A 14,261-nucleotide genomic window follows, 5' to 3' on the forward strand; every position below is an offset into this window, starting at 1 on the left:
CGAAAGTGCCGCTTTGGAACGAATCCAGAAGAGAGCATGTAGGATCATTGTTGGCAAGCAGTATACAACCTATGATGAGGCACTTGAGCTTTGTAAGTTGCCAACCATGTATGAGAAACGTGAGCAACAATGTTTGAAGTTTTTCAACTCGCTTTTCAAATCTGAGCGTTTCCATAGTTGGGTACCGCCAAAGAAGAGCACCATTAATGGCAGAGTTTTAAGAAATTCTGACCAATTGTCGGTGACAAGGTTTAGAACATTGCGTTGTCAGAAAAGCCCTCTGGTGTACATGGCCAATATGTGGAATAAAAAGACTCCTAGTTTTTAGCTTTTTAACTATTTTACAAGGCTATTTGCATTTTCACTACCATCTCCACCAAATTTTATAAACATTATTATGTGCAATATATTTTCTGTTTCTCTCATTTAATATGATCTTAATATGCTATGTAATTCATTTATATGAAGGTATGTGTGTGCCGAGAAGGAGTTTGAGTATGTAGTCACTAGTGCATGAGTAGAGAAAGAGTTTGAATAAGTGGTGTGTAAGTTCAGTGGGTGTGATCTTGTGGTAGTGATAGTTTATGAGTGGATATGGGATGCAGGGGTGTGTTTGGGGGTGTACATGTGGATGAATGGGTGAAAATGAATGTGTGGTTGTTTTACTATATAATTTGCTCTTTTCTTCATATTTTTGCTGTATTTATATGTACATTGTATTTTAACATTTATACTTATGTATTTTAATATTTTATATGTGTGTACTTTTGTAAAATTGTTGCATTTCAGTTTTTATACTGCTATGACAATTGTGTAATAAACCTTTAATGAATGAAATGAATGATGGGTTGTTTAAACTTTAAACATCCAATTGTTTAAAATTTTAAACAATTTTTTAAACAACAGTTTTTAAACATCTGGGTTGTTTAACATTAGTTGTTTAAATGTACTCAGTTGTTTAAAGTATTTTAAACAACAAATGTTTAAAAGAAACAGTTGTTTAAAGCTGTTGTTTAAAACAATTGTTTAAAACATAGTTGTTTAAAATTGTTGTTTAAAAGTTTTAAATATTTTTGTTTGTTGAAATCAATTTACTTGGGAGAATGGGCAAGAAGAACTGACTGTAAAACATGCACATCAGCCCCATGCAGAGGATGATTTAAGGAAGCCCCATCATGCACTGTAAAAGTGTTATCACTCGAGTTTCAACTGCCACTTTACTTTTCAAATCCCATTGAACTCTGTGCAAAAGATGTTGTTGTAGAATGGCCCGTGTGTCATTATTACTTGGTCGATTTCAAATTTAAAGTGATGTATGCATGAAGGATAATTCACACCTTCTGTAGATAACATAAAATGTGAAATCGACCAACTTTTTAAAGGTGTTTTTATTGTAAATATATCTGTCCAAATTCAAATTTAACCATGCACGCGTGTATGCAGTGGGCGGGCAGTGGTGTCATGTTCACTCACACAGCTGTGCTAACCGCAAGACTTGCTGGGAAGTGCTTAAATCATCCTCTGAGCCCCATGCATCTGTGCATGAGCAGTGTGAATGTGATACATTCAGAGGTAAGTGTTTGGTTTAAATATTGTTTGATGTGGTTAAGCTTACACTCACACTGTACTAGTCACGGTTGCATACTACTGCACAGCTTGCATCATTTAGCATGTACAACACACAACTGTGTTTTCATATAATACTCTATCACATCAAACAATATTTAAACCAAACACTCACCTCTGAACTGTCTGAATGTATCAATTTTGGAGTAAGTCAATCACATAGTCATCCGCCATGATGATGAATCTGACCCTGATTTCAGGGAAGGAAACCCCTCTTTTGCAAATTCGATCTTTTTTAAACAACGTTGTTTAAAAGTTCCTTTTTTGGTATTGTTCATGAATTAAACACACACTGTTTAAAATTCAAGGACTGTCTTTTAAACAATGTTGTTCAAAGTTTGAACAACATCGTTTTAAACAGCGACATTTTAAACAGTGTTTTTGCTGTGTGGTAATACTTGGCTATTATATTAAAATTGTCAGGACATGGCTACACCACATTTCGCCATGATACATTCTAGAAACGCTTGCTGTTAGAATAAGAAAAATTTTAATGCTAATTTATTGCACATTCTAGGGAAGCGTGGTTACCTTTTTAAAATAACCGAGTGAGAGGGTTTTCAAGAAAATATTTTTCCTGTCAAAACTGAAGCATCCTCTGTATAAAAGAAAATATGAATATTAACTGCACATCATATATAACGATTCGTGATACCCAATTGTGGCACATTTGATGTCGTTTAAGAAGCAGAGAATTTTATTTCAATTTTATATACGCCAAAGTATTTTTTTAATTGAGCAAGAATAAGGATAGAAAAAACGTTGAAAATCCTATGTGAATATTACATTAGACCCAACCAAAGATTCCTGTTTCGTTTTTATGGTAATCTAATCTTTTATTTCCTGAAAAAACATTTTGGGTCTAATGTCGAATATTCACATACTTGATCAAAACATCGAACGCGTATACAAGAAAATAGCCCGGAAAATGGTTTTCCTCTATAGTATTTTACTGACCATGGAAATGTACTGAGACACAAGCACGTGTCAAAATCGATATAATGTATTGTCCATATATACGCCCAGTTATCATGTTCATTGTTGGATTTTTTTTTAAACACGCAGTTAACAATAATTGAGCGCTAATAATACACATAAATGTTTTTAGGCAAATAAAATTCCAAAATATGGTACGTTTTCTGCCTTTGCTTATCACGTGGTAGGCCTATGTTGAAGTTGCGATTATATCTTCAAATAAATTTCAAATGAATTCCAACAAGACAAGTGGCCGAGTGGTCTAAGGCGCTGGGTTCATAGTGTGTCCAAAGCAGTCCGCCGCCGTGAGTTCGAACCCCGCCTCCGCCAAACTTTAATGAAGTAAAATTAAAATTAAAATTTTACTTTAAAAAAATTTCATATTGGGGAAATGTGACTGGCAGAATTTATGTATGGCGTGGAGTGGTGTGGGACATGGCCACAAATCCGCTAAGCGATTTGCACGTAGCCTTGAAATTACTGCACAGATCAAGCTTTATACAACAAAGTTAACAGCCATAAGCTGTGTTCACACATGCACTTATTTCCGGTAATATTTTATCTAGGCTTATGTCCGATCGAATTAAATATTCCCGTTAATCCCTTAGCGCGTCCACATTTGTCGGCACGCTGTCGAAGTTACGTAATAATCGGATTAGCTACCATAGCAATAGGTGAATCATGATGATTACTTGCACCTGTAAGATTAGTATCTTTGAAAAGACCAGTATTGTATTCAATCTATATGTTCAAAATTGTTTTCACCTATTGCTATGGTAATTAATCCGATAAATTGCGTATCTTCGCCAGCGTATGTCCGTCGTGTTATATCCGATAAGCCTATTACCGGTCATAAATCCCTCCTTTCTACATGAGCATCATCAGAAAATTTAACCCGATTTTAAATTTTTCGAAAATTCACTTTCAATAAACGCCCCTCTTAAAAAAATTACAGACAATGTGGTAGGTATGTCATGTAAGAAAAATGCAAATTCAAAAGTTCCAAAATTCAGACCAATTTTGTATTTATGTAGGTTCTATTATTATTATTATTATTATTGTTATTATTATTATTATTATTATTATTATTATTATTGTTATTATTATTATTATTATTATTATTTTAGTTTGACAAAGTAGTCCCATTTTTCAGTAGACTTAGCTCTATACCGCATTTTATACACATGGTGGACATCTTTGAAAAAATGACAAAAATAAAAAAATAACAATGACTCCCATCATCATGCTATTTTTTTCTTGGGGGATCCCAAATTTACAAAAGTCGGCTTCAATAAAATTGCGACCTCCCTATTTCGTCAGCAAAGATTTTATGCCCCTCCCCCCCCACCGTTTGCACCCGCCCAACAGGCATCAGTCTTTTGGAATAAAATAAACACACTATATCTGTAGTCATGTTGTTTTGTGACTCCCTACATTACATTTTGGTCATCAAAAATATTTTATGACACCCCCTATTTTTCTTTCCGTATATTTGGGACCCCCTAATCATCTTATAAAATCCAATTACATGCCTTTCTGTTATCATGCTTATGGCTTAATAAATGTCATCTCCATCTACTTCCAGGGCCATACTGCCCCCCCCCCACTGAGCCCTCTGGAGGGTTTACATTTCCTACCCCCCTAGAAACTCGTATAGGTCATCCCAATAAGGATGGTCAATTGCTCCTGCGCCTGAACTTTTTAGCCGATCATGGAGGGTGCGATGGAGAGTTTTCAGTGCCTTTATCTTAGCATGTATCTGCTCCCCCGACCGTATGGGGAATCCCCCTTGTCATGTAATAGCGTGGCTATCTCCTCCCAAAGCTTTTTTTTATCCCAGAAATACTTTCCGTGTCTCTCCAAATTTTGAGGATAGCCAATGTTCCCTTGTCATTCCAATTGACCCCTCTATTGCGTTTATTTATATTAATATTTGCAGCTGCAGCCATGATGACATCACGCAGTAAATTACTCTGCTCAGTGGCGTAGATTTCTTTTTGACATTGGTGGGATGGAGTTGGAAAAAAATATTTCAAGTATAGTCAATCCAGCATCTTTTGGCGACAGAATAAGTTTATGTTCAATTGTGCGCGAAGCGCGCGAAAAATTTAGCTATTTTGAAGCTAAACTGATGAAATAATGGTGTAAAATTAGAATAAATGCGCGTGAAGCGCGCGAAAATTTGCACTTTTGGGGCAAAAAATGGGCAAATATGAGGTTAATTTGGTCAGAAACCCATTATCAGGACTCAACATGGGGGGGTGGTGATTGTATGGACCACCCCCTGGCAAAATATTGGGGGGGTTTTTCCCCCCCATCCCCCGGGATCTACGCCTATGACTCTGCTTAAAATTTTGCGCGAGTGATATACTCACAGTTATATCTGACAGCCCAATAGTGCTGCATGTCCACACGTAATTACTATTACCGGACGTAACGTTTCGATCGGTGCTCTTAACCCTGGTCATCTTCAGCCTTAAATTTTCGGATTTAAAGCACATTACGTCGGATATAGTATTTTTTTTATATCCGACGCTCATTCACACTGCCACTTATATCCGATACTATTACCGACGTAATTTAAGTCCGACTGTGTGAACAAATTGTCGGATTTAAAGCACATTACGTCGGATATAGTTATATCCGACGCTAATTCACACTGCCACTTATATCCGATACTATTACCGACGTAATTTAAGACCGGTAATAAGTGATTTAAGTCCGACTGTGTGAACACGACTATAGTTGCTACAGACTTCTGCTGTTTGGCTCTGATAATCATCCTTGGGATCTTAAGCCTTGTTCACACAGTCGGACTTAAACCACTTAATACCGGACTTAAATTACGTCGGTAATAGTATCGGGTATAAGTGGCAGTGTGAATGAGCGTCGGATATAACTATATCCGACGTAATGTGGTTTAAATCCGACAATTTAAATCCGAAGATGACCAGGGTTAAGAGCTGTTAAGACCGATCGAAATGTTATGATCGGTAATAGTAATTACGTGTGAACACTGAACAGCGCTTTTGGGCTGTCGGATATAACTGTGACCTTTCACCTTTCTGCGTGATTCAGCGTGAAGAACACTTCCGGGTTAAATTAAATCACTCGCGCAACTGATTTGAAGCAGAGTATAAATAGTGTGACCAGTGAGAGATAAAACAAAATCATCATGGATGCAGGTGCGAATATCAAACGCAATAGAGGAATGAACTGGCAAGAGAATGAGACATTAGCTCTGCTGACCATTTCCGGTTAGTTATGACCGGTAATAGCTCGGATATAAACACGTCGGACATAGAGCTATTGCCGACTCGTCGTGTTCACACAGTCGGACTATTACCGGACTTAAATTACGTCGGTAATAGTATCGGATATAAGTGGCAGTGTGAATGAGCGTCGGATATAAAAAATTACTATATCCGACGTAATGTGCTTTAAATCCGACAATTTAAGGCTGAAGATGACCAGAGTTAAGAGCTGTTAAGACCGATCGAAACGTTACGTACGGTAATAGTAATTACGTGTGGACACGCAGCACTATTGGGCTGTCGGATATAATTGTGAGTAGGCCTATATCACTCGCGGAAAATTTTAAGCAGAGTAATTTATGGCTGCAGCTGCAAATATTAATATAAACTAGCGGGATGCAAGCCTTGCCGTTTAGATTTTAAAGGCGAGTGGTTAATCACTCGCTAGCAAGATTGTAGGCGAGTGGTCGAATTTTCACAAATATCACTTATTTAGGAAATAATCAAGTAGAGTTTCTGTCTTGACACGGTATTTATGTACATTTATGCTGAAATGCGCGCGAAGCGCGCTAACATTTTTCACTTTCTACGCTTGGAGGGAGTACAGCGTCGATTAAATACTGAAATGGCTGATTCAGTGGCTGATTTTGGGAGATTCGCAGCGAGTGATATTTAGTGTCTATGGCGAGAGGAAAATCGCTCACTAAAAATCGAGTTTGTGCGAGCGGCGGCGAGCGAGAGCGATCGCTCGCCTCAAACGGCAAGGCCTGGGGATGCGATTATTTTTTTCGGACATCACCGTTAGATGAGTAAATGGGAGCGTTCACTATAACAGGAAGAATTATTACTGAACAGGTAGAATCATTGAAAATGAACATTAAAATCTGTTCCTTCTTACAATTCCCTTTTAGCTTCTTTTTTTATTTGCTGCTTGTGATTTCTCGTTTCCATAGAGGGGTCAATTGGAATGACAAGGAAACATTGGCTATACTCAAAATTTGGAGAGACACGGAAAGTATTTCTGGGATAAAAAAGCTTTGGGAGGAGATAGCCACGCTATTACATGACAAGGGGGGGGGGGGGTCCTGATACGGTCGGGGAGCAGATACCTGTAGTGATAAAGGCACTGAAAACTCTCCATCGCACCCTCCATGATCGGGTGAAAAATTCAGGCGCAGGAGCAATTGACCATCCTTATTGGGATAACCTACACGAGTTTCGGGGGGGTAGCAAATGTTAACCCCCAGAGGGTTCAGTGGGGGGGAGGGCAGTGTGGCCCTGGATGTAGATGGAGATGAAATTTATTAAGCCATAAGCATGATAACAGAAAGGCATGCAATTGCATTTTGTAAGATGATTAGGGGGGTCCCAAATATATACGGAAAGAAAAATAGGGGTGTCATAAAATATTTTTGATGACCAAAATGTAGGAGTCACAACACAGCATGACTACAGATAGTGTGTTTATTTTATTCAAAAAGACTGATGCCTGTTTTTTTTGGGTGTAAACGGTGGGGGGGTCATAAAATATTTGCTGCCGAAATAGGGAGGTCGCAATTTTATTGAAGCCGACTTTTTGTAAATTTGGGACCCCCACCAAGAAAAAAATAGCATGATGATGGGGAGTCAGTGTAATTTTTTTATTTTGGTCATTTTTTCAAAGATGTCCACCATAGTAGGGCCTACATGTATAAAATGCGATATAGAGCTAAGTCTACTGTAAAATGGGACTACTTTGTCAAACTAAAATAATAATAATAATAATAATAATAATAATAATAATAATAATAATGATAATAATAATAATAATAATAATAATAATAATAATAATAATAATAATAATAATAATAATAATAATAGAACCTACATAAATACAAAATTGGTCTTAATTTTGGAACTTTTTGAATTTGCATTTTTCTCACATGACATACCTACCGCATTGTCTGTAATTTGTTCTAAAGAGGGGCGTTTATTGAAAGTGAATTTTCAGTGAAAACATTTAAAATCGGGTTAAATTTTCTGATGATGCTCATGTAGAAAGAAAATATTTATGACCGGTAATAGGCTTTAACGGACATAACACGTCGGGCATACGCTGGCGAAGTTACGTCATTTATCGGATTAATTACCATAGCAATAGGTGAAAACAATTTTGAACATTTCGCGCTGTACTACAAGCAGGTTGCACTCATCACCTGTATGTCTGCAATCATAGATTGAATACAATACCGGTCTTTTCAATGATACTAATCTTACAGGTGCAACTAATCAGCATGATTCACCTATTGCTATGGTAGTTAATCCGATTATTACGTAACTTCGCCAGCGTATAGCGCTATTGCCGACAAATGTGGACGCACTAAGGGATTAGCGGAAACATTTAATTCGATCGGACATAAGCCTAGATAAAATATTACCGGTAATAAGTGCATGTGTGAACACAGCTTTATAGTTCAAACATCGAGCTACTAATGGAAGGAGATTCCACAGAAAAATCCTAATCCACTCAATAGGGTTAAGCCGATTACGCTATTCAACGCGAGTCATCACTTGAATGGATTTAATCAGTGCAGTCCCTCAAACACGGCCTTTGATGTTTATGATCGTTATGCGACAATATCGATCATCTATTTTAAAATGTAATTTAAACCGACCCCCCTAGGTGACCCGTACCGGAAATGGATGGTATTACTGTCTGTTCAATTCGCTTAGATTCTTGTATTTTTAAGATATTTGACAAAATAAAGATTTGTGGTCAATGTCATCAAAGAAAAGTGTTAGCACAGCCTTAGACCCAACGTGATTTATACTTTTCAAATGCCAAAGTTCAATTTGAAACCCCATTTCTTTTCAATTTTGGTCTTTTCCCGCGATATTTTGATAAAAAGCCGTACAACGTCGGGTACCATAAACTTTTTTGAATCACTCCATTTAGTGCAATGGGGACAAAATGTCATAATAATTAGATGCGCTGAGATAGAATTTATTCGACCATCCGCATCAGGAAGTATTGTCCAGCAAAATAGCTATATTTGCCAGTAGGCCTAATTTGTGTTGAAACATTACGTTATTATAAAAATGTGAAGATGAACTGAGGTTTTCCAAGATAGGCACAGTTTATATAAATACATTCCTTGCGTATTTATATATATAATGATTTATTTATTTATTTATTTATTTATTTATTTAATTATTTATTTATTTATTTATTTATTTATTTATTTATTTATTTATTGTTTGTGTGAATGGGTCTGAGAAAGTGTAGGCCTAGGCCTATTATAAAACTACTCATTTATTTTCGATTTGTTATTTCGTTTTGTTTGTTGAATTCAAACTATGACAAGGACAATTGGAAACAAAAGAACTTTTGTACAAGAAAATAATTTTTAAAACAATGAGGTTACAGAAAAAAATTCTTGTAAAGTCACTGTCTCTGAAAATGTCAAACGAATGCTGATATTCTTGGGAAGGAATAATGGTATTAAACAAAACTCAATTTAAATTGTAAACCAGTTATAATAAGAACAAAATAAATAATTTTAATGTCATTGTTTAGGAAAAAAGAGTGTTCAGTTTAATGTTATGCATAAAACGTAATCGCGCATATAATTTCGTGCAACAAAAACTGGCGGACCATCATCACATATAGACCCTATCCAATAACCGGAACGGTATAACAATTGAAATGGCATCAGGACATGGTGGACAGATTGTTTTGCTAAATTGGGAAGGGTCTATGCCCTATGTTGAGAATGGACTGTCACACTCGATTGTGAAAAGGTCGCGAACCCATTTGGTGGACCCAAGTAACTGCCTAAAATGAGGCAAAATTGAAAAGAAATGGGGTTTTAAATTGAACTTTGGAATTTGAAAAGTTAAAATCATGTTGGGTCTAAGGCTGTGCTAACACTTTTCTTTGATGACTTTGACCACAGTTTTTTATTTTTTTAAATATCTGAAAAATACAAGAATCTAAGCTAATTGAACAGACAGTAGTGCCCTTTTGCATCGGTCACATGATCTTCGATTGCGTCATTGTGTTTCCGAGTTCAAGTTGATTTACTAGCGAAAACCTGATCGAATTCCCTCTTTTCCTTCCAAAGTTACGGTGAATTTATGTATTTTTTCTGATCGTGATTAGTAATACTGGCGGGTGTCTGCGGGACTTTTAAACCAGTGGAAATGATTTGGAATGGTTTTCCAAGACTGGCAATGTTGTTTCTACGATCCGCCAAGCTTGGCCATAAGAAATATTGGCGTTATAAAATTACCGGAAGTAAATTGTTTTCCTTTGTTTATGGTCACGGCCACAATGCTTTGTGGGTAAAAATTACGTCATTCTGCTTAGAAGTCGCGATAACGGTGGTTCATAACCGGCCAAGCTCAATAGATAAGAAGCTTAGCAAATCGATAGTGCGCCATCCATACCTGATTGCTCAGTATCGACTCATAACACTCATAACCAACGCTCTGCAGGGTCTATTGTTCTATTGTTTCCGATTAGAACGCTGACATATTGGAAAATGTTGCCAATCAATATTCATGAGAGTGTACAATCAACGTCCAGTTTGCGAAATTGGGTGAGTTGTGTTTGGTAGGTGTGAAATACATCTGACTGGGTGCTTTAATTACCTAACGAATAAAGGCATTGGCATCATCGAATGGCTGCCCAGTGTTGTTATGTGTTTAGTTATTATATAGGCCTAATAATTATTATTAAATGTATTCATCATTCCTTTCTTTTCCCTTCTCTGTACTTATTCTTTCATAGGCCTACACTTTATCGCTCCCTCGCTCTCATTGTCCCCTCTCACCCTCCCTCTCTCATTCCCATCATTTTCCTTATATTTCTATTTATCTATACTTGTCTTTATTATATCTTTTTATTTCTCCCTTCCTCCAGTCCTCTCTCATTCTCCATATCCCCTCCTCCCCTCTTCCTCCCTCCTCCCCTCCCAAGACTTCTCATAGAGTTGAATCTGCCCATCCCCAACCCCTCCCCTCTTTGGGTACTATTTCTATACCAATCTCCTTCTTAAAATAAAATTAAATGGAAATTTCTTTAAAACAACCTTTATAGGCCTATACTTATACTTACATGTATACGTATATAGTGTAATATAGATATATGGACTGGATATGGCAGCCTTCATACATTCTAATGTGTAATCGATCAGCGAGAGCATTCTATTTATTTAAATGAAACGCCTAACGTCAGGTGGGTGGTAAAGATGATTGCATCGACAGCTAATGCCTCCTTATAGAATTCAGACCCACACAAGCACACATTTGGGATACGTGAGTACAATGGTACCACTTTACACATGACTGCCCTTACACATGACTGTAGTGTGGTCACTTATTGATACTCGCCTGTTGTGTAGAGCGTTAATATGATGCCGGATCAGTGACCAATTTAATGGCGGAACCCTTTATTCGAAACAATGGTACCACTTTTATGAATAGCCTGTCGCAACTTCTAATCGGCATCAAACGAACAAAAGATTATATAATCTATTGCGACTCTATTTCTATTTAAAAGCTCTTTGCTCATAACCATCATAGTACAAAGGGAACTGGGTTCGTGGATTCTCCTTCTATGATACAGGGTGCCCCAAAAAAAGAGGCCCCTCATTGCGCCCTCTTTTTCTCCTATTTCTGAAAAGTTGATCAAATATATTTTGGTATGTAAAGAAACCTTGAGTCGTTAGCTTTAATAAACCAAAACAATTATATCAATCGGCTCACAACTTTTGAAGATATGCTCTTTTAAAGAAATGTACCCGTTTTTCACTCTGTCCACGGAGAAGGTTTGGCTACTTCAAAGATTGAAAAGGAGTACACATACCATGCATGAATATCAAACATTCCTCAATGATAACTTTAAAAAATAACTTTATTTATGGAATGGGCTTTACCGGTGGGTTTATGGGCAATGGATTTTGTTAATAGTGTCATTAATTTGTAGGTAAAATGGCTGCCGAATGGGACTTCTTTTGCTTTACTTGCAATTACTTATTTTTTCTTGGCCTTTTTGTTTTATTATGTTTCTTACTTTCTTACTTTGTTGTTAATTGCTTTTTTTTTTTATTTACAACATAAGTCGTTTCTCTTTTTTGGATAAAAGGTAGCCCTAAAAGGCTGTTTGGTTTGTCTTTGGTTCTTCTGAAGTGAGTTTACTGGGCTGCTCTGCCCTCTACCTGGTTGCCACCTTGGCGAATACAGGTTTCAGTCCTGGTCCTCATTGCATCAATTGCGTTGCGTACCATCCTTGGTGCGCCGGATACTTGCGAATGCATTCAGTAATACGTTTGCGAAGCTCTTGGATTTTGCCACAAAGGAAAAACAATCAAGTGGTGTGAGGTCTGGTGATCGTGCAGGCCACACCACAGCATGATGGCTCAACCACTCTGTTTGCTATCCGTGGACAGAGTGCAAAACGGGTACTTTTATTCAAAAGGGCATATCTTCAAAAGTTGTGAGCCGATTGAAATAATTGTTTTGGTTTATTAAAGCTAACGAATAAAGGTTTCTTTACATACCAAAATATATTTAATCAACTTTTCAGAAATAGGAGAAAAAGAGGGCACAATGAGGGGCCTTTTTTTTTTGGGACACCCTGTATCTCGATGGTTCAAACCAGAGTGATTACTCTACCCCATCTGTATTTGCATGGTGTGTTACAGTAGTGTTGCCTATTAATTCTGACATTAATCCATATCTGACCTCATTTCTGATTATAGAAAGAAACAGGCTGAAAACGGCTACTAAAGACACGTAATGACAGGTCTAATGTGAAATTAATAATGAAGCCAAATGCATAGATGACTGAGCCTTCATTTATCCACTATTTCATATTTATTTGACATCTTTTTCAGATTGCTGTGAAAGTAATGGAGACCATCCGCTATGTAGAAGGTCACTTCGAGGCTTACTATCTACAAGCTGTTATGGCAGCGCGGAGGTGGTCACATGCGTATTTATAAAAATGTATTTATAAATATAGTCGAAGCAAACTGTCCATATGCCTACGGGCCAGCATACTATAAGCTTTTAAGGCTTGCTCAATTAACCTAAGCCTGGCGCCATCATAACCAAGGTGTACATTTGAATATTCATACGGTCCATTTGAATGTTCTTAGTTCATTTGAATATTCATAATGCCCATTTTAATATAAACCCAACACCATAAAGAAGGATTAAAAGTATTCTAAAGGTACGATACATTTGAATATCCATGCCGTCATAAATGGATATTCATCAGGAACATTTGAATATTCTTAATATATGAATATTAGAAGGTCGGCTTCAAATATTCATATGATCCATTTTAATATTCATATGGTATATTTGACTATTCATAGGGTACATTTTGAATATTCATCAGGTACATTTGACTATTCATGCAGTCAGCATTGACTATTCAAAATGTACAGATGAATATTCAAAAGGTACATTTGTATATTCATAAGGTATATTGTATTTTCAGAAGAGTTTTCTATACAAGACAGCTTGGATATTGTTTTTTGTTCAATGAACCATTTTAATTCAAACCAAGTTTGCAGTCAATATTCCTTAGAAGCTTTACACTTCCTCCCCATCTTCGTGGTTCGGAATGGCTTGCATATATATTTTTTTATCTTTCAATTGGCTTGCATATACCAAGTAACAATATTGTATTCATAATCTAAGCTGCTTTTCAATATATCAAGTTTTTTGTAACACTTATTAGGCCTATACAAACCCTTTCGTCTGATCAAGCTAGTCTGGACACTGAATTAGAACACGTGAAGCGTTCTTTATCCATTTGCGGATACACCAAATGGGCTTGGAACACACCGCACAGCAAGAAAGTATCGCCTAAACCAAAACGCCGCACTAACAATCCCCCTAAAGGACATAGGGCCTATCACCCTTCCGTACATGCAAGAGGTCTCGGAAGCCATCAACCGAAAAATTAGACAAGCGGGCGTGACAGTGCATTCCAAACCTGCAAACACCATCCGCAGCATGCTTTTGTCACCGAAAGACAAACCCAGAAACTTCAGCGGACAGGATCCATATATAAGATCAAGTGCGGTGACTGTACTTACACTTATGTCAGGGAATCTGAAAGACCACTAAACAAACGCATTTGAGAACATATGCGTGAGTCCTCCCCTGTCGGTGCGAACATGAAATCCCACAAACATTCATTTAACCCCAAGGAAGTCAATATTCTGGACACTGACCAAAGATGGTATCAGAGAGGTGTGAAGGAATCTATTTACATAGCTACTAACAACCCAGACCTCAACCAAGCAAGACAGAGGCCGCCACCACCTCCCCAAGACCTACGGAAGGCTTCTGGAGTCACATACATCGATATCACAAGAGCGATCACGTGACTCCAGTACCGCTAACGTC

Source organism: Amphiura filiformis, chromosome 4 (assembly GCF_039555335.1).
Source record: "Amphiura filiformis chromosome 4, Afil_fr2py, whole genome shotgun sequence".
Classification (NCBI taxonomy): Eukaryota; Metazoa; Echinodermata; class Ophiuroidea; order Amphilepidida; family Amphiuridae; genus Amphiura; species Amphiura filiformis.